Consider the following 19,124-nt stretch of genomic DNA (forward strand, 5'->3'; position numbering starts at 1 on the left):
AGATGGGGTAAGTGCCAGGCATACAGTGGGTGGGGGAGCATACAGCAGGTGGGGGGGTGCCATTAAGTGCCACTGGCCACCAGGAGGTGTGATGGAGAAGTCCATGCTGCTGGCCCCCGGGGGGGGGGTGGGTTGCTGGATGAGTCTGTGCTGTTGTCTCTGGGGGGGGGGGGTGGGTTGCTGGTTGAGTATGTGCCTTTATCTTGGGGGAGGTACTGGGTGAGTTTATGTTGCTGGCTCGGGAGTTTGCTAGAGAAGTCCATGCCGGCCCCCGGGGGGGGGGGGGGGGGGGTTGGTGGATGAGTCCACGCTGCTGTCTTCGGGGGGGTACTGGGTGAGAATATGTTGCTGTGGGGTAGGGGGTGCTGGATGAGTCTGTACCGCTGGCTCCAGGGGGGGCAGGGGGGAGCTGGATGAGTCTGTGCCGCTGTCTCCGGGGGGATTGGTTGATTGCCGCCCCCCCACAAAAAAAAACAACACAAGACGCCACTGCTTTTTACATCATGGTCAGTGGGAATAATTCCTCTCTTACAGATAGCTAAATGATCATTGCTGTCAGTGGGAAGTTATCTAGGTGGCAAAAATTGTTCCTTGCTCGAGAAACCCCTAACAACTTCTGGAGGAACCCTAGTGGAGAAAGGCTGATCAAACCCCTAACAACTTCTGGAGGAACCCTAGTGGAAAAAAGGTTGGTCAAACCGCTAACAACTTCTGGAGGAACCCTAGTAGGGAAAGGCTGGTCAAACCCCTAACGACTTCTGGAGGAACCCTAGTGGAGAAAGGCTGGTCAAACCCCTAATGACTTCTAGAGGAACCCTAGTGGCAAAAGGCTGGTCAAACCCCTAACGATTTCTAGAGGAACCCTAGTGGCAAAAGGCTGGTCAAACCCCTAACTACTTCTGGAGGAACCCTAGTGGAGAAAGGCTGGTCAAACCCCTAACGACTTCTGGAGGAACCCTAGTGGAGAAATGCTGGTCAAACCCCTAACTACTTCTGGAGGAACCCTAGTGGCGAAAGGCTGGTCAAACCACTAACGACTTCTGGAGGAACCGTAGTGGAGAAAGGCTGATCAAACCGCTAACAACTTCTGGAGGAACCCTAGTGGTGAAAGGCTGGTCAAACCGCTAACAACTTCTGGAGGAACCCTAGTGGAGAAAGGCTGGTCAAACCCCTAACGACTTCTGGAGGAACCCTAGTGGAGAAAGGCTGGTCAAACCCCTAACGACTTCTAGAGGAACCCTAGTGGCAAAAGGCTGGTCAAACCCCTAACGACTTCTAGAGGAACCCTAGTGACAAAAGGCTGGTCAAACCCCTAACTACTTCTGGAGGAACCCTAGTGGAGAAAGGCTGGTCAAACCCCTAACGACTTCTGGAGGAACCCTAGTGGAGAAATGCTGGTCAAACCCCTAACTACTTCTGGAGGAACCCTAGTGGAGAAAGGCTGATCACACCCCTAACAACTTCTGGAGGAACCCTGGTGGCGAAAGGCTGGTCAAACCACTAACGACTTCTGGAGGAACCCTAGTGGAGAAAGGCTGATCAAACCCTTAACAACTTCTGGAGGAACCCTAGTGGTGAAAGGCTGGTCAAACCGCTAACAACTTCTGGAGGAACCTTAGTGGAGAAAGGCTGGTCAAACCCCTAACAACTTCTGGAGGAACCCTAGTGGAGAAATGCTGGTCAAACCGCTAACAACTTCTGGATGAACCCTAGTGGAGAAAGGCTGGTCAAGCCCCTAACTACTTCTGGAGGAACCCTAGTGGAGAAAGGCTGCTCAAACCCCTAACGACTTCTGGAGGAACCCTAGTGGAGAAAGGCTGATCAAACCCCTAACAACTTCTGGAGGAACCCTAGTGGTAAAAGGCTGGTCAAACCACTAACGACTTCTGGAGGAACCCTAATGGAGAAAGGCTGATCAAACCCCTAACAACTTCTGGAGGAACCCTAGTGGTGAAAGGCTGGTCAAACCGCTAACAACTTCTGGAGGAACCTTAGTGGAGAAAGGCTGGTCAAACCCCTAACAACTTCTGGAGGACTCCTAGTGGAGAAATGCTGGTCAAACCGCTAACAACTTCTGGAGGAACCCTAGTGGAGAAAGGCTGGTCAAACCCCTAACGACTTCTGGAGGAACCTTAGTGGAGTAAGGCTGGTCAAACCCTTAACAACTTCTGGAGGAACCCTAGTGGAGAAAGGCTGATCAAACCCCTAACAACTTCTGGAGGAACCCTAGTGGTGAAAGGCTGATCAAACCCCTAACAACTTCTGGAGGAACCCTAGTGGCGAAAGGCTGGTCAAACCGCTAACGACTTCTAGAGGAACCCTAGTGGCGAAAGGCTGGTCAAACCCCTAACGACTTCTGGAGGAACCCTAGTGGAGAAAGGCTGATCAAACCCCTAACAACTTCTGGAGGAACCCTAGTGGAGTAAGGCTGGTCAAACCCTTAACAACTTCTGGAGGAACCCTAGTGGAGAAAGGCTGGTCAACCTCCCCTACTCCATCCACAACCCAAAAAAAAAGTTTTGCCTTGAGTTATACTTTAAAAAACACTTTAACATCCTTGCGGCACCTAAGCACTGAACTGTGCACATAAAGGTGGCCGTTAGATGGAAAGCACATCCCAGCAGTGTTCATCTAGTCTTAACAGGAGCATGACCCCAAGAGCCATCCATTATTTTCTTTTCTCTTTGTGCAGCATAATGAGGAAGCTGCAAATAAGTTAAAAAAATGAATAAACTGAAAAATGCTAATGTAATAACAGTCTGGGAGTTTACGGCGTGCGATAGAAAGGTCTCTAGACATTTTCCTGGTCTGCAATAAGCCTTTAATCACAGCAGACATCTGTACCTGATAAGGCTCGACAAAGGAGAGGATGGCACAAAATATTGATGACTGTTTGCTAATGTTTGCACCTAAAGCAGAATAAGTTCACGGTAATCAGCTGGCAGAACGCTCGACAAATTATTTTCACTTCCTTTTTTTTTTTTCTAATAAAAAAGTACAGGTGCTTGCATAATAAAGATCACATTAACACCGAAGTTAACTGGAAATAAATCAGCAGACAGGAGGTTTGAAAGAGGGAAAAAAAAAAAGGACCAGATATGCAAGCAAAAAAAAAAAAAAATAGGAAGTTATTTCATCTAAGCAATTATCTCGGAAAACATGCATTCTGGGGGTTTTCTGTGACCACTCCAGAGATTGAAACATCTTCTTTAAATACCAAGTACATTAACTCAATGACAGCATGATTGATTACGGTACTACTCCCAAATTGGCCATGTAGTGTAAAACCGGCGGACGAGGCAGATGCAGCTGACAATTCCAAACAGTTAGAGGACATGTTTCTGTTTACTGGGAGCAAATTACATCTCCTAAATTTAGGATGGAAATTTTGCTTTTGTCTTTTTATTTATTTATTTATTTATTTTTGAGTAGACATGGCCTAATACAGCATTAAAGTGGACCTGGACCCCCCAAAAAAAGCAAAGGGAACTTTAAAAACTCTGCTCAAAGTTCAACTAAGGGCAAAACTTTTTTTTTTGTTTTTGGATAACACGGAGAACTATTTTAATTGACCTTCTTGACCAGCCATTCTGAACCTTTTCAACACAGAGGAACCCTAAATAGTTCTCCGGTCTCGGGGGAACCCCCTGCTACAAATTAGAAATCTACAACTCGTGATAGATTAGTGTGATGGTCAGTGGGAAGAATGGTCCTTACACTTGTGGTCAGTGGGAAGAATGGTCCTTACACTTGTGGTCAGTGGGAAGAATGGTCCTCACACTTGTGGTCAGTGGGAAGAATGGTCCTTACACTTGTGGTCCTCACATTTGTGGTCAGTGGGAAGAATGGTCCTTACACTTGTGGTCATTGGGAAGAATGGTCCTCAAACTTGTGGTCATTGGGAAGAATTACCTCCTTACAGGTAGCTAAAAAGATCAATGGTGTGAGTGGGAACTTATCTGAGAGGCAGAAATTGCCCAATGCTGAAGGAACCCTTAACAACCTTTGGAGGAACCCTAGTTGAGAATCACTGCTCTTGACTACCAGGGCTTTCTATCATTTTGGAGGGACTTCCTATCACTTCCTGTTGTGGTTATGGGACAGGAAATCAAGGGAAATCTCCCCAATAGGACACAGATGGCAAAAAAACCTGACAAGGAATTAGGGCTGCACCGATACCACTTTTTTGATTACCGATTTTCAAGTACTCGCCAATACCGGAACTTTTTTTTCTAATGTCACGTGACAGTGGCATGTGTCGTTGTTTTTTTTTTTTTTTTTTTACAATTTTTCTTTTTTATGATCTTTTAAAACTTTATATTTTTCTGTTATATTTTTTACAATGCTTTATTTTATTTTTTTTGGGGGGGAGTGGATTGTGTCAGTGTTTTTTTTTTTTTTTTTACAACTTGAATTATTTATTGCAATTATTTTTCAGCCCTGTTGGGTGTGTGTGTGGGGGGATGGGGGGGTGGGGCTTCGGTGAGATATCAGGGGTCTAAACCCCTGATAACTCCCCTTTGAAACAGGGAAAGGGACTAATGCCGCATACACACAAACGGAATGTCCGACAGAAAAAGTCAGACGGGAGCTTTTCATCGTATATTCCGATCGTGTGTATGCCTCATTGGACATTTTATATCAAAAATTCTGACGGACCTAGAAATAGAACATGTTTTAAATATTTCCAACAGAACCAATTACTATTGGAAAAAACGCTCGTATGTATGCTGTTCCGACGTACCGAAAACGACGCATGCTCTGAAGCAAGTACGAGACAGAAGCTATTGGCTACTGGCTATTGAACTTCCCTTTTCTAGTCCCGTCGTACGTGTTGTATGTCACTGCGTTCTTGACGTTCAGACTTTGGTGTGATTGTGTATACGCAAGACAGTTTCAGTGGAATTCCGTCGGAACTCCGTCAGAAAAACCTTCAGAGTTTATTCCAATGGGAAAACCAGTCATATGTACAGGGCATAAGGGCCTAGATTCCCCAGTTATGGTTGCCACCTTTTATTCAAGCCAAACCCAAACACTTTTGCGGCCTGGGACACCTTTTGGTGCCCCAAGGAGAGTAGTAATGCGGTGCGCATAGTGTGACGGAGCAAACAGTGGGTGTGGCCAAATCGCTCTTGATGGCATCATCGGCCTGCCCCCCAGTGATGCCGAACCTGTCCCCAAACAGCTGCCTACAGCTCCGGGATTTGTGTGTGACTATCTTGGTTACTTGGGGAGCCACAGCCTGGTCTGAATAATGTGTCTGGGTTTCAATCTGCCTTAAAACCAGACACATGATTCAAAACCTGGACTGTCCGGGTGAATCCCAGACAGGTGGCAACCCTATTCCCAGTCCCTTTCTCTGCAGCCTCAGCTGCACTGAAAATGAATGAACAGGAGATAGAGGCTCTTCTCCATTCATAAACTGAAGCATCGTAAACGCAGGCTACGATGTTGCAGTTATGATGAACGGATTGAGGCAGTGATCACTGACTCTGTTCATTCCGAAAAAGGTAGGAGCCGGTAAATAACAGATTTACCGGCTCCTTCCTCCTCTCTCCATCCTGAAAGATCTGGGCCAGGGGGAGAATGGTGGAGGAGCTGGAGAACCGGGGAGGACACAGGAGGACCCAGGGGAGGACAGGGAGGTTTGAAGGAGGACATGTGGGGACAGGAGGAGGAGCCCAAGAGCTGGGAAGGACACAGGGGGACCTGGAGGAGGACAGGGAATAATACTTGTGGGGAATAATGTGGGGACTGAAGGAGGGCATGGGGGGACCAGAGGAGGACATGGTGGGACCAGAGGAGGACATGGGGGGCCGGAGGAGGAGCCAGTGCCCCAGAAAGGACGAAGGGGGATCTGGAGGATGACACAGAGGGGGACCTGGAGCATAAAATGGATAGGGACCTGGAGGAGGACACAGAGCCAGGGAAGACACAGGGGGACCTGGAGTAGGACACAGGGAGCACAGAAGGGGACAGCCAGGTGATCGGTGCAGCGGTGAGGGTAGTTACAAGCACCGATCTCCCTGACAGCTGCAGGAGGGAGAGGAGGAGAAGCGGCTGTCAGAAAAGCTATACAGAGAGATCAGTGCTTGTAACTCGCTCCACCGCCGCACAGATCAAACCTGAGGCTTCCTAGGTATCTGGAGAAGCATTTGAGTATTTCCACAAGTACAAGTACTGTGAAGAGAAAGTACTAGTATCAGTATTGATGCAACCCTACAAGCACAAGCCTCCCCTACTATATCCAAAATAAAAAAATATGTTCTAGTTTAGGCTAGGTTCACACTAGTGTGAATTGGATGTGGATTTCCCCGCATCCTATTCACATGACAGAAGATTGTGACCGGCTTTCAATGGAGCCAGTTCACACATCTCCGGAGAGGCTATGGAGCGAATTTCACAGGGGTCCTGTGCATCTTTGGCTCAGTTTCCTGTCTGAATTCAGGCTCAGATGGAGAACAGGCACGCACCGGACCCCTGCTGTTAGCCGCATCCGAGGTGTGAACCCAGCCTCAAAGTGGTTACAAACACTAGTTTTTGTTTAACTAAAAATAACAAACATGCCTATTCTTACCTGCTCTGTTGCACAGAGAAGCCTCCATCCTCTTCTTTTGGGGGTGTTCCGCCGGCATTTCAGACCCCCTCTTCCATTGGGTGCCCCCAGGAAAAGGCTTTCCCTGGGGAACCCATGTCACAGGACAAGAAAGTCCTTTCTTGTATTAAGAGAGGTATAAACTCCAGAAAGAGAGATATCATCTGTACAAATCATTAGTAAGACCTCATCTGGAGTATGCAGTTCAGTTTCCGGCACCAGTTCTCAAAGAGGATATCGGGGAACTGGAGAAAGTGCAGAGAAGGGAAACCAACCTGATAAGAGGCATGGAGGAGCTCAGCTATGAGGAAAGATTAGAGGAACTGAATTTATTTACTCTTGAGAAGAGGAGATTGGGGGGGGGGGGGGATATGATCACCATGTACAAATATATAAGGGGTCCATATAGTGAACTTGCTGTTGAGTTATTCACTTTAAGGTCGTCACAGAGGACAAGGGGGCACTCTTTATGCCTAGAAGAAAAAAGATTTAATCGCCAAATACGGAAAGGTTTACGCAAAGAGCTGTGAAAACTGGGAATAGACTCCCTCCAGAGGTGGTTCTGGCCAGCTCAGTAGATTGCTTAAAAAAAGGCCTGGATTCTTTCCTAAATTTACAGAATATAACTGGATCCTGACACTTATAGATAAAGTTGATCCGCAGAAAATCTGATTGCCTCTCGGAGGATCAGGAAGGAATATTCTTTTGCCCTGCTGAAGAGAATTGGATCATACTTTGCTGGTTTTTTTTTTCTTGCCTTCCTCAGGATCAACTGTGGGTATAGGATTGTGCATATGGGATTGTGTGATTTCTTTTGTTTTTTGTGTTTTTTTTGGGCTTTTATTGGTTGAACTAGATTGATTTGTGTCTTTTTTCAACCAGACTAACTATGTGACTATGTATGTGATTGGGTTAGATAATGCTGGTTGTCAGACTGGGGACATGTAACACCAGAAAATAGTATTGCAGAAGGAAATCTCCGTATTGAAGATAAATATTGCAGCTAAAGCTGTTTTTGTAGTTAGATGTAGACATGTGCATTCGTTTTAGTCCGAATTTCAGGTATTTTCGTTTTGACAAACGATAACGAAAGCGCAGAATCCGAAAAACGAAAGATCCGACATAAATAAATGCTTTATTTTCGTTTTCGTTGTTACAACAGTTCGATATAGAATAGGAGATTCGACGTGACTCTGACAATAACAATCTGTGTCTATTGAACCTGTGGTCGAATGAGCCTAACCTTACCTCTATTAGTCCAAGATTACATAGAGAAAAGATTAGACAGAGAGAAAATATTCGACATAGAGAGAAAAGATGACACCTGACACTGTGAGACTTAAACCATTCATTCAACATGAACAACGGAGATTCGACAAAGCAACGAAAAACACACACGTTTATAATATTATTCGACGGAGCATCGAAACTGTACGACGCTGCAATCGTACATTTCCAGAGTCAAATGCTCCACCTATAGGCTATATAGAGTTTAGCAGCTCAGTCGAATCTTCTTTATACATTCAACAGACACCATAAGCCTTCAAAGACAGATACGACCGTAATTCATGTGGATTTTCGGACAAATGCAATTTTTGAACGAAAAACGAAATAAATAAAAACGAATTTCAGGAGTAACTAAATAAATTTATTTTTCGGACGAAAACAAAATTTCCCAAACAAAATATTTCACTCTGCACATGTCTAGTTAGATGCAGTGATGTCACTACTGTGCTGCTCACTGTTCTCCTTGCTGGAAAGGAAGCTGTACCTGAAGACAGGTAGCACAAGAATTTCCCTGCTTCCGTTCCATCCATTATGCGGATCTGCACTTCCTCCACTTCTCTTGATGCGTCTTCATCATCACCCCACCAATCACCAGATTATTAGTTATTGGGGGGGGGGACATCTCTAACATGAGGAAGCAAGTTGACCACCTCCATACAGAGGCACAGTGCAGAACAAAGCATGGGAATTCAGCAATAATGAAAGATCATCTGGAGGAAGACAACATGCAACACTGGTAACTGGTCCTTTACCTTCTGCTCAAATTGTTAGGTAGTTACAAAAGCGTTTGCATCACTCACCTGGGGAAGAGATGGCACCAGAATGCTGCATGGCAAGCCGGGAGAGGCAGAATGATGCTTTGGGCAATGTTCTGCTGGGAAACCTTGGATCCTGCCATTCATATGGATGTTACATGTAGTTGGTGACCAAGTACCCCCTTCATGGAAACAGTATTACCTGATGGCAGTGGCCTCTTTCAGGAGGCTAATGCCCCCCCCCACTGCAAAAGTGGTTGAAGAATAGGTTTGACGAACAGAACACGTTTAAGGTGAGGATTTGGCCTCCAATTCTCCAGATCTCAATCTAATTAAGCATCTGTGGGATGTCCTGGAAAAACAAGTTCAATCCATGAATGTCCCACCTTGCAATTTGCTGGACTTAAAGTGTTATTAAAGGCATTAAAATAACAAATATTTTATACTTACCTGCTCTGTGCAGCATTTTCGCAAAGAGCAGGCTCGATCCTCCTCTTCTTTGATCCCCAGCCAGCGCTCCTGGTCCCTCCCTCCTGCCCCCAGAGTAAGCAGCTTGCATTCTTCCAAGACACTGCTCTGCCTGTCCATTCACACACAGAGCTGCAACTTGGCTCCACCCTCTCTCTCTCCTCGTTAAATCACTGGCTGTGTTTGGCAGCCAAAGGCTCCCGCTGATGTCTCAGCCACTGAGGAGGGAGAGTCCCCTGAAAATCAAGGCTTTTGTGCGCATCGCTGGATCGAGAGGGAGCTCAGGTAAGTAATAGGGCGGGGGGGGTTGTGGGGGCTGCTGCGTACAGAAGGTTTGTACCTTCAAACAAAAACCTTGAACCTTTAGAACCACATTAAAGGATTTGCTACTGAAGTCTTGGTGCCAGATACCACAGCATACCTTTAGAGGTCTAGGGGCATTCATGTCGCGACGGATCAGGGCTGTTTTGGTGGCAAAAGGTGGAACCTACTCAAGATTAAGTGGGTGGTCATAAAGTTATGGCTTTATAGCACTATAATCCAGACCAGGGGTCTCCAAACTTTCTGACAAAGGGACCATTTACTGTCCTTAAGACTTTGAGGGGTCAGGACCATGGTCATTATGAATAGAAAATGCTCTGGTGTCAATGAGAGTAAAGAATGTCCCATCATTGGTGTCAGTGGGAGGAATAATGCCCCATTGTTGGTATTAGGTGAAGAAATAGTGCCCCGTTGTTGGTATCATGGGAAGGGATAGTGCACCATTATTGGTGGCAGTGGGATGAATAGGGCCCTGCAGTTGGGAGAAATAGTATCCCAACGTTGTTGTCAGTGGGAGAAATAATATCCCAACATTGATGTCAGTGGGAAGAATAGTGCCCCATCATTGGTTTCAGTAGGAAGAATAGCGCCCCATTGTTGGGGAGAGTGGTAGGAATAGTGCCCAATTGTTGGTGTCAATGAGAGTAAAGAATGCCCCAACATTAGTATCAATGGGAGGAATAGTGCCCCATCATTGGTATCAGTGGGAGGAATAGTGCCCCATGATTGGTTTCAGTAGGAAGAATCGTGCCCCATTGTTGGGGAGAGCGGTAGGAATAGTGCCCTATTGTCGGTATCAGTGACAGGAATTATGCCACATTGTTTGTGTAGAAGGAATAGAGCCTTGTATCAAGCCAAGAAAAGGGCCACATTCGGCCCCTGAGCTGCAGTTTGGAGATCATTGATCCAGACCATGAATAAACTTGCGTGTACACATAAGCAGATTTTCCATCTGAAAAATCTTGGACGGAATTTGGCTCAAGCTCGGCTTGCATACACACGGATCACACGCTGAGCTTTCGACCGTCAAGAACGCAGTGACGTACAACACTACAACGAGCCGGGAAAATTAAGTTCAATGCTTCCAAGCAAGCATCGGAATTTTGCACGTCGGAATTGGTACAGACAATCGGAAAATTCCGATCTAAACTTTTTCCGACCGAAAAATTGAGAACCTGCTCTCACTCCTTTGCTGGCGGGAATTCGGGCCAGCTAAAGTCCGATGGAGCGTACACACACGGTCGCATTTTCCGACCCAAAGCTCTCATCGGTCTTTTGCTGGCTGAATTTCCGATCGTGTGTACGCGGCATTAAGGAATTCTTGGACTGCTGCCCCAAGATTCCCATTAGAGCCAATGTAAAAGCCTACTTGCTAACATGGCATTATCCTGCATACTGTTATTTTATTGTTTTGTTTACAGCGGTTGTAAGCCCGTTTTAAAAAATCCCCCCCCCCCAAAAAAAAACTGAAAAGCAAAGGCATAATGAGCTAGTATGCATAGCATACCAGCTCATTATGAATTACTTACCTGAGATCGAAGCCCCCGCAGCGGTCCTCGTTCACCGCTATGGCTGGCCCACATCTCTCAGAGGGTTACTTCCGGGTATCGCCTACGTGCCGTTGCTTCAGTTTGCTTAAAGGGGTTGTAAAGGGTAAAAAAAAAAAAAATCACCTTAATGCTCAGCCTGGCCTTTGATTGGTTACAGTGGATGGATTGAAAGCAGCGCAGCCATTGGCTTGCGCTGCTGTCAATCACATCCAATGACACGGCGTGCCGGGGTGACACGGCGGGCCGGGGTGACACGGCGGGCCGGGGTGACAAAGCGTGCCGGGGTGACACGGCATGCCGGGGTGACAAAGCGTGCCGGGGTGACACGGCGTGCCGGGGGTGCGGGGCCAAGTGATACAGTGAGTGGCTATGGCCGCCTGCTGTATCACGGGAGCGTGCCTGCAAGCACTTCTTCACCATGCGAGGGAGCTTGCATAAACGTGAGAAGTCCTTGTGGAGGGGGGGGGGACCGAGACAGCCGCCAGGGGACCCCAGAAGACCAGGTACGGGGCCACTCTGTGCAAAACGAGCTGCACAGTGGAGGTAAGTATAACATGTTTGTTATTTTAAAAAATACAAATAAATAATTACCTTTACAACCCCTTTAAGGGAACATGCAAATACAGGGATATCTCCTAAACCTGCACGGTTTAGGACAGGGATATGCAATTAGCGGACCTCCAGCTGTTGCAGAACTACAAGTCCCATGAAGCATAGCAAGACTCCGACAGCCACAAGCATGACACCCAGAGGCAGAGGCATGATGGGACTTGTAGTTTTGCAACACCTGGAGGTCCAGTAATTGCATATGCCTGGTTTAGGAGATATCCAGTGTAGCTACAGGTAAGCCTAATTATAGGCTTGCCTGTAGTATAAAGCGGTTGTAAAGGGTTTAGAAACCACTTTGAGCATTTTTAATTATTGATTTTGAAGTCATTTTAATCTGTTAGCCCTCTCGTCAGAATTTCATCCAAAACAATGCTCCCTCCATTGCTTCTGATAGTCCTGAATTTGTAGGAGCTGTCCGGGGTTCTGAAATCAGAGGAAATTGGTTTTCTACACTTTACGGAAATGTTTCTAGATACACACACACAACAAACCTATACAACAAAAGGTTTCTTGGTAATAACAAAAATGGGTTCATTTGCCTGGAAAAAAAAAAAAGATTCATCTCTTCGGTAATCTTCTTTTGTTGAAGAAACAGTGGGGGCTGTAATAGTTTGCTTGGATGACTGGTGGATGAGTCTCTGAAGCTCTTCCAGTTATATATATATTTTTTTGTAAATGTTTTTTAAATAAATGTTACAAAGATCTGATACGATGTGTGAAATGATCCCCAGCGTGTGTTCTCTGCTGTTATTTCACCACATTGTGAAAGGGTCACTAGATATGGTGGCTCTATAACACGCAACAGTTCGAAGAACTAGGAAACTAGAACACAAATGGAAAACTTGCCTTCATAGACTTCACAGATGTTGAGAAGATGGAACATTTTTGAGTATTAAAGGGTCAATCTACCCAAAAGTAGTATGTCAGATATACAGTGCATCTGGAAAGTACCGTATTTATCGGCGTATAACACGCACCCCAAGTTTAGGAGGGAATTTTAAGGAAAAAAACTTTTAGGAGGGAAGTTTAAGGGAAAAAAAAAACTTACATTTATATGCCCATCAGTGTCATCTGCAGCCTTGTCCACCATTGCAGCCTTGTCCACCATTGCAGCCTTGTCCACCATTGCAGTCTTATGCAGCCTTGTCCACCAGTGCAGTCTTGTCCACCATTGCAGCCTTATGCAGTCTTGTCCCCCATTGCAGCCTTATGCAGTCTTGTCCCCCATTGCAACCGTGTCTATTTTATTTTTTTAAAATGCCACCGCCGGATGTGTATCTCAGCGGCGTGCGGTAGTTCTCGGCGGGCCTCCGGCCGCCTTCGGCTCTTCTCAGGCAGCTTTCAGCCGTTCTCGGAAGCTTTCGGCCGCCGAGAAGAGCCGAAGGCGGCCGAAAGCTTCCGAGAACGGCCGAAAGCTGCCCGAGAAGAGCCGAAGGCGGCCGAAAGCTTCCGAGAATGGCCGAAGGCAGCCGAAAGCTGCCAAGAAGAGCCGAAGGCGGCCGAAAGTCGCCTTGAAGAGCCGAAGGCGGCTGAAAGCCGCCCAGGGGCTCAGAATTTCGGTGGATCGGTGCATAACACGCACCCACGATTTTCCCCTGCTTTTAAGGGGAAAAAAGTGCGTGTTACACGCCGATAAATACGGTATTCACAGCGCTTGACTTTTTCCACATTTTGTTATGTTACAGCCATATTCCAAAACAGATTCAATTCATTACTTTCTGAAAAAATTCTACAAACAATATCCCATAATGACAACATGAAAGCAGTTTGTTTGAAATCTTTGCAATTTAAAAAAAAAAAAAAAAAAAAAACAATAAATAAAATAAAATCACATATACATAAATATCCACAGCCTTTGCCATGACACTCAAAAATTGTGTATCCTGTTTCCACTGATCATCCTTGAGATGTTTCTACAACTTGATTGGTGTCCAGTTGTGGTAAATTCAGTTGATTGGACATGATTTGGAAAGGCGCACACCTGTCTATATAAAGGTCGCACAGTTAACAGTGCATGTCAGATAACAAATCAAGTCATGAAGTCCAAGGAATTGTCTGTAGACCTCCAAGACAGGATTATATGGAGGCACAGATCTGAGGAAGGGTACAGAAACAGTATTGAAGGTCCTAATGAGCACAATGGCCTCCATCATCCGTAAATAGGAGAAGTTTGGAACCACCAGGACTAATCTTAGAACGGGCCACCTGGCCAAACTGTAGGATCAGGGGAGAACGGCCTTAGTCAGGGAGGTGACCAAGAACCCGATGGTCACTCTGAGCCCTTGTACACACGGTCGGAGATTCCGACGGAATGTGTCCGATCGGACCGTTTTGTCGGATATTCCAACTGTGTGTGATCTCCATCGGACTGTTTCCGTCGGAGTATCCGACGGACATAGTTTTCCAACTTGTTGGTAACCTTTTCAGACAAAATGCTCTGATCGGACATACTTCGATCATGTGTAGAGAATTCCGATTGGACAAAGTTCCACGCATGCTCAGATCAAATTCCTACACCAAAGCTATTGTGTGAACGTAGTCCCATCGTAATGAAATAACGTCATCACGTTCTGTTTCTGACAATTTTGTCCGACCGTGTGTATGCAACAGTTTCGGACAAAATTTGTCGGACAAAATCCGACTGATTTGGTTGTCGGAATGTCCAACCGTGTATACAAGGGCTGACAGAGCTCCAGCATTTCTCTGTGGAGAGAAGAGGACCTTCAAGAAGAACAACCATCTCTGTAGCACTCCGCCAATCACTCCTCAGTAAAAAAGCACATGAGGGACTCTCAGACCATGAGAAACAAAATTCTCTGGTCTGATGAAACAAAGATTTAACTCTTTGGCCTGAATGGCAAGCGTCATGTCTGGAGGAAACCAGGCACCGCTCATCACCTGGCCAATACCATCCCTACAGTGAAACATGGTGGTGGCAGCATCATGCTGTGTGGATGTTTTTCAGCGGCAGGAACTGAGAGACCAGTCAAGATCGAGGGAAAGATGAATGCAGCAATGTACAGAGACATCCTTGATAAAAACCTTCTCCAGAGAGCTCTAGACCTCAGACTGGGGAGAAGGTTCATCTTCCAACATGGCAACGACCGTAAACACACAGCCAAGATAACAAAGGAGTGGCTACGGGACAACTCTGTGAATTTCCTTGAGTGGTTCAGCAGGAGCCCCCATTTGAACCCAATTAAACATCTCTGGAGAGACCTGAAAATGGCTGTGCACCGACGCTCCCTATCCAACCTGATGGAGCTTGAGAGGTTCTGCAAAGAAGAATGAAAGAAAGTGTCCAGAAATAGGTGTGCCGAGCTTGTAGCATCATACTCAGAAAGACTTGAGGGTGTAATTGGTGCCAAAGGAGCTTCACCAAAGTATTGAGCAAAGGCTGTGAATACTTATGTACATGGGATTTTTTTATTTTTAATACAGTTGCAAAGATTTCAAACAAACTTCTTTCATGTTGTCATTATGGGGAATTGTTTGTAGAATTTTGGGGAAAAGAATGAATTTAATCCATTTTGGAATAAGGCTTTAACATAACAACATGTAGAAAAAGTGAAGCCCTGTGAATACTTTCCAGTTGCACTGTATGTGGTGTGGCAGCACGCAGGTAAAGTCACCTGGTTGTATCCAGGATGGGAAATATGTGTGCCCTAGATTCAGGCTTTATGCAGACTTTTACAATTAGAGGGGAAGAGTTAATGAGCCCAGCTGAAGTAAGTGGGCTCATTAAGACCTCTACAAAAAACCCCAGCATGCTTAGGGAGATGCTCCATCCTGGAACCAGTTTTGTGTTGTATAGACTGGGGAGTGTGATACCTGTTCTGTGCGGTGAGTTAACGCCTGTGTGGCAAACCTCTACAACAGAGACAGGGACTGGTGCAGCACAAGGCTGCACTCAGTTGTTAGATAGGGAATCTAAGTGTGTCAAGCTGACCAGGATTTATTTTCATGTTTTATTTTTGTTTGGTTGTTATATGTTTCACTGCATGTAGCATAAATAAACCGCATCTTTTGTTTTTTTGCACCTACAACGCTGTCTGCTGTGCCTGATTTTGTGTTGTGAACCCATCCAGGGGGGTCACACACACCCGCTGCCGAGCTAACCCCTCACAGTGGAGACTGTTGGGATTAGTCAATCCCTGCAGTGTTTTATGTCTTGGATGCCATAATTGCTGACTCTTCCTCTATACCTGGAAGTTTTGGGCACCCCCCATCTTTGTGTGGTCCGTATGTTGCATTTTCTATGATATAAAAAAAAATGAAATATCCATCAGAGATGGAGGAAAACCCGCGTAATAGGTGATGCTGTTGCCTCCTGATGCCTTTTTCTGTGGAATTTTTTTTATTGCCAAAAGGCAATTTTGCATTACAGGTCATAGTTTTAATTGTTTGCCAAGCATTTGGATTGCAGTTGTGGTTCAGCCCCACCTGCAACCCAACTGCATGTCAATCTCGGCACGTAGCATTTTTTGCGATTCGGCACTGCGTTATTTTAACTGACTATTGTGCGGTCGTGCAACGCTGTACCTAAATAAAAGTCCTTTTTTTCCCTGTAAATAGAACTTTCTTTGGTGGTATTTTATTATCTCTGTGTTTTTTTTTTTGTTTGTGCTGCAAACAAAAAAAAATACTGACACTTTTAAAATAAAAACAATATTTTTTAGAATCACTTTAAAATTGGTGCACCATGATGCAAAGCATCATGGCCACGACAATGTGTACTTATCCCAGCGGCACCATGACTACTTGTAGTTGGGTGGTCAGGGAAGTGTCAAAAATGTGGATCAACCACCTATTTTTGCTGCTCCTGGTTGCCTGATTGAAAGCAGAGCAGACCAAGCAAGTTTTTATCCATGGAAATCGCCAAATACGTAACTTTCATCTTGATCAAATTCACTTCTGAACGGTAGGGAAAGTTTGGATCTCTTCACAACCATAACCCTGCTAATAACTGGACAGCTTTTCTGATGGGCAGCAGTAGACTAATTACCTCATCTGGAACCTCAACTCACAGAGTTCAAAGGGCTACAACCCTCTTTGGGCTGTGGGTTGAGGTCTAGCTGTCCCTAACAAATGGGTTCCGGTACCTGTCCATTCAATTCCCAATCCAGGGCCCATTTGTGATGTGCTATTGTGCTATTGCAGATTGTGCAATATATAACAAGGCATTTAATGTCCAACCACTCAGCCCATTGGCAAGAGCACCTAAAAGCAACACAAAGGGGGCACAAATCTGCCCCTCTTCCTCCTCCTCCATCTGTCAGCAGAACACCACTAGCTGAAGACTGTAGCAAATTTCTTTGCCCCATCTTCTGGAGCGGAAATAAAAATACAGTTCCTGCCACCCACATACCCAGCATCTAAATACATGTCAAAGCTGTTGGCTCTCCAACTTCTGCCTTTCAGCCTGGTGGATTCTGCCCCCCTTCCCTGAATTTGCACAATGTGCTGTACCACAATGGCAGGTTCCCAGTCATTACTACTTTTCACGTAAGGCCATTCCATCTCTCTACCATCACATGGAAGGGGATGTTCTGGCATCGTTGGGCAAGGCCGTCAACAATAAAATCAACTTTACTGCTGACACGTGGTCTAGCAAGCATGGGCAGGGAAGATATATTTTGTTCACAGCACACTTGGTAACGCTGCTTGCTACTCGAAAGGATGCAGGACAGGGCTCGGTGCTGCAATTTATTGTGCCCTCATGTCTCCATACAGCTGGTGGTGATGATGCTAGACCTGTGAGCTCTACCCCCTTATCCTCCTCCGCCACCTCCATGCCCTCCTCTGCATAATTGTCCTATGAACATCAGGTATCCCCTAAGCGTTCAAAGGGCTATTCCAAGTGCCAGGCTAAAAGGTTCCATGCAGTGCTTCAGCTGGTGTGTTTAGGGGAGAGGAACCACACCGGAGCAGAAATTCATGCAGCTCTGCAGGGACAGGCCCAGAGGTGGTTCACACCACGCCAGCTGGAGCCAGGAATGGTGGTGTCCGATAATGGCTCAAAACCTTCTGTCCGCCCTTAGACAGGGAAAGTTGACACATGTGCCATGCCTGGCACATCTTTAATTTGCTGGTGCAGCGGTTCCTAAGTATGTACCCAGGGTTCAAGATGTGCTAAAACAGGCCAGAAGAGTATGTAGCCATTTCAGGTGGTCATACACATCCAGTGCTTGGTTGGCTGAAATTCAGCGGGAATTCCACCTGCCCATAAACCACCTGATTTATGACATGCCCACCAGGTGGAACTCAACTTTGGGAATGCTGCAGCGGCTATACATGCAGCAGAGGGCCATCAGTGAGTATCTGTGCCAGTACGGCACAACGACAGGCTCAGGCCGCCTCACTTTTTTTTCCCCACGCCAATGGCTGATCATTAAGGATGCATGCACTGTATTGCATGGATCAGTAACACAATCCCTGCTGTGTTCCTGCTGGAGCAGACTCTGCATGGCATTATGGACAGGGCACTGGAGGCAAAGCAGCAGGAGGAAGAGGAGGACTTCCTTTCCTCTCAAGGCCCACTTTATCCAGACACCCTCATTCCTATGTCACAGAACACACAAGAGGAGAGAGGGGAGGAGGAGGAGGATTCTGGCACCTTCATAGGCTTCAAAGAAGAGGAAGACATATGTCAATCTGTAAGTGATGGCTTTCCAACCCCAGGACCCTTGGGAGTAGTACGTGTCTGGGTGGAGGAAGTCTCAGATGCTGTCATCTTCAGTGACCCCGAGGAGTCTGCTTCTCAAGCCTCTGCAAATTTGAGGCACATGGGCAACCTCATGCTTCAAAGCCTGCCAAAGGACCCAAGAATACGTGGAATAAAGGAGAAGGATGATTAATGATTGGCAACCCTCCTTAACCACCGTTATAAGGGGAAGGTCTCAGAACTCATCCTGTACCCACAGAGAGTGCAGAAGATAACATTTCTTGAAGAAACATTAAAGAGGATTTTATTGAATGTTTTTCCGGACTCCAGTAGGTTACAGTGTGGTGGAAAATATCGTTTTGAGTCTTCTGTTGGTCGAGAGGGGATCGTTGGAGAAGGCGTCCACCTAAGAGAGGCATTTCGGAATTATTTTAGTCCTCGCCACCCAGGGCTGTCAGCTTCCACATCCCAATCGGCAGCGTCTGCATCACATGGTGGATGATTACCTTGGGTCCAAAACAGAGATGGAGAACTTTCCAGCTGACGATCCACTGACTTACTGGGTCATGAGAATAGACCACTGGCCAGACCTTGCCCAGTATGCTATTGAGTTGTTGGGCTGCCCTGCATCCTGTTTCAGAACAGGCATTCAGTGCTGCAGGAGGTTTCTTTACTGATCATAGAATGCGCCTGTCCACAGACTTCGTGGACCGCTTGACTTTTATAAACATGAATCAGTCCTGGATTACCAGCTATGAAGCACCTAATGCTGATATCACTGATTAAGTCTTTTTGGGATGTGGAATCTCTGCAGGATTAGCTTTGAGGGTGTTCAATCATTTCATCTGTCAATCATTTCATCTGGAAGAATGTTT

The sequence above is a fragment of the Lithobates pipiens genome, unplaced genomic scaffold (genome assembly GCF_037356315.1).
Source record: "Lithobates pipiens isolate NorthernLeopardFrog02 unplaced genomic scaffold, aLitPip1_a1.2 Scaffold_1, whole genome shotgun sequence".
NCBI lineage: Eukaryota > Metazoa > Chordata > Amphibia > Anura > Ranidae > Lithobates > Lithobates pipiens.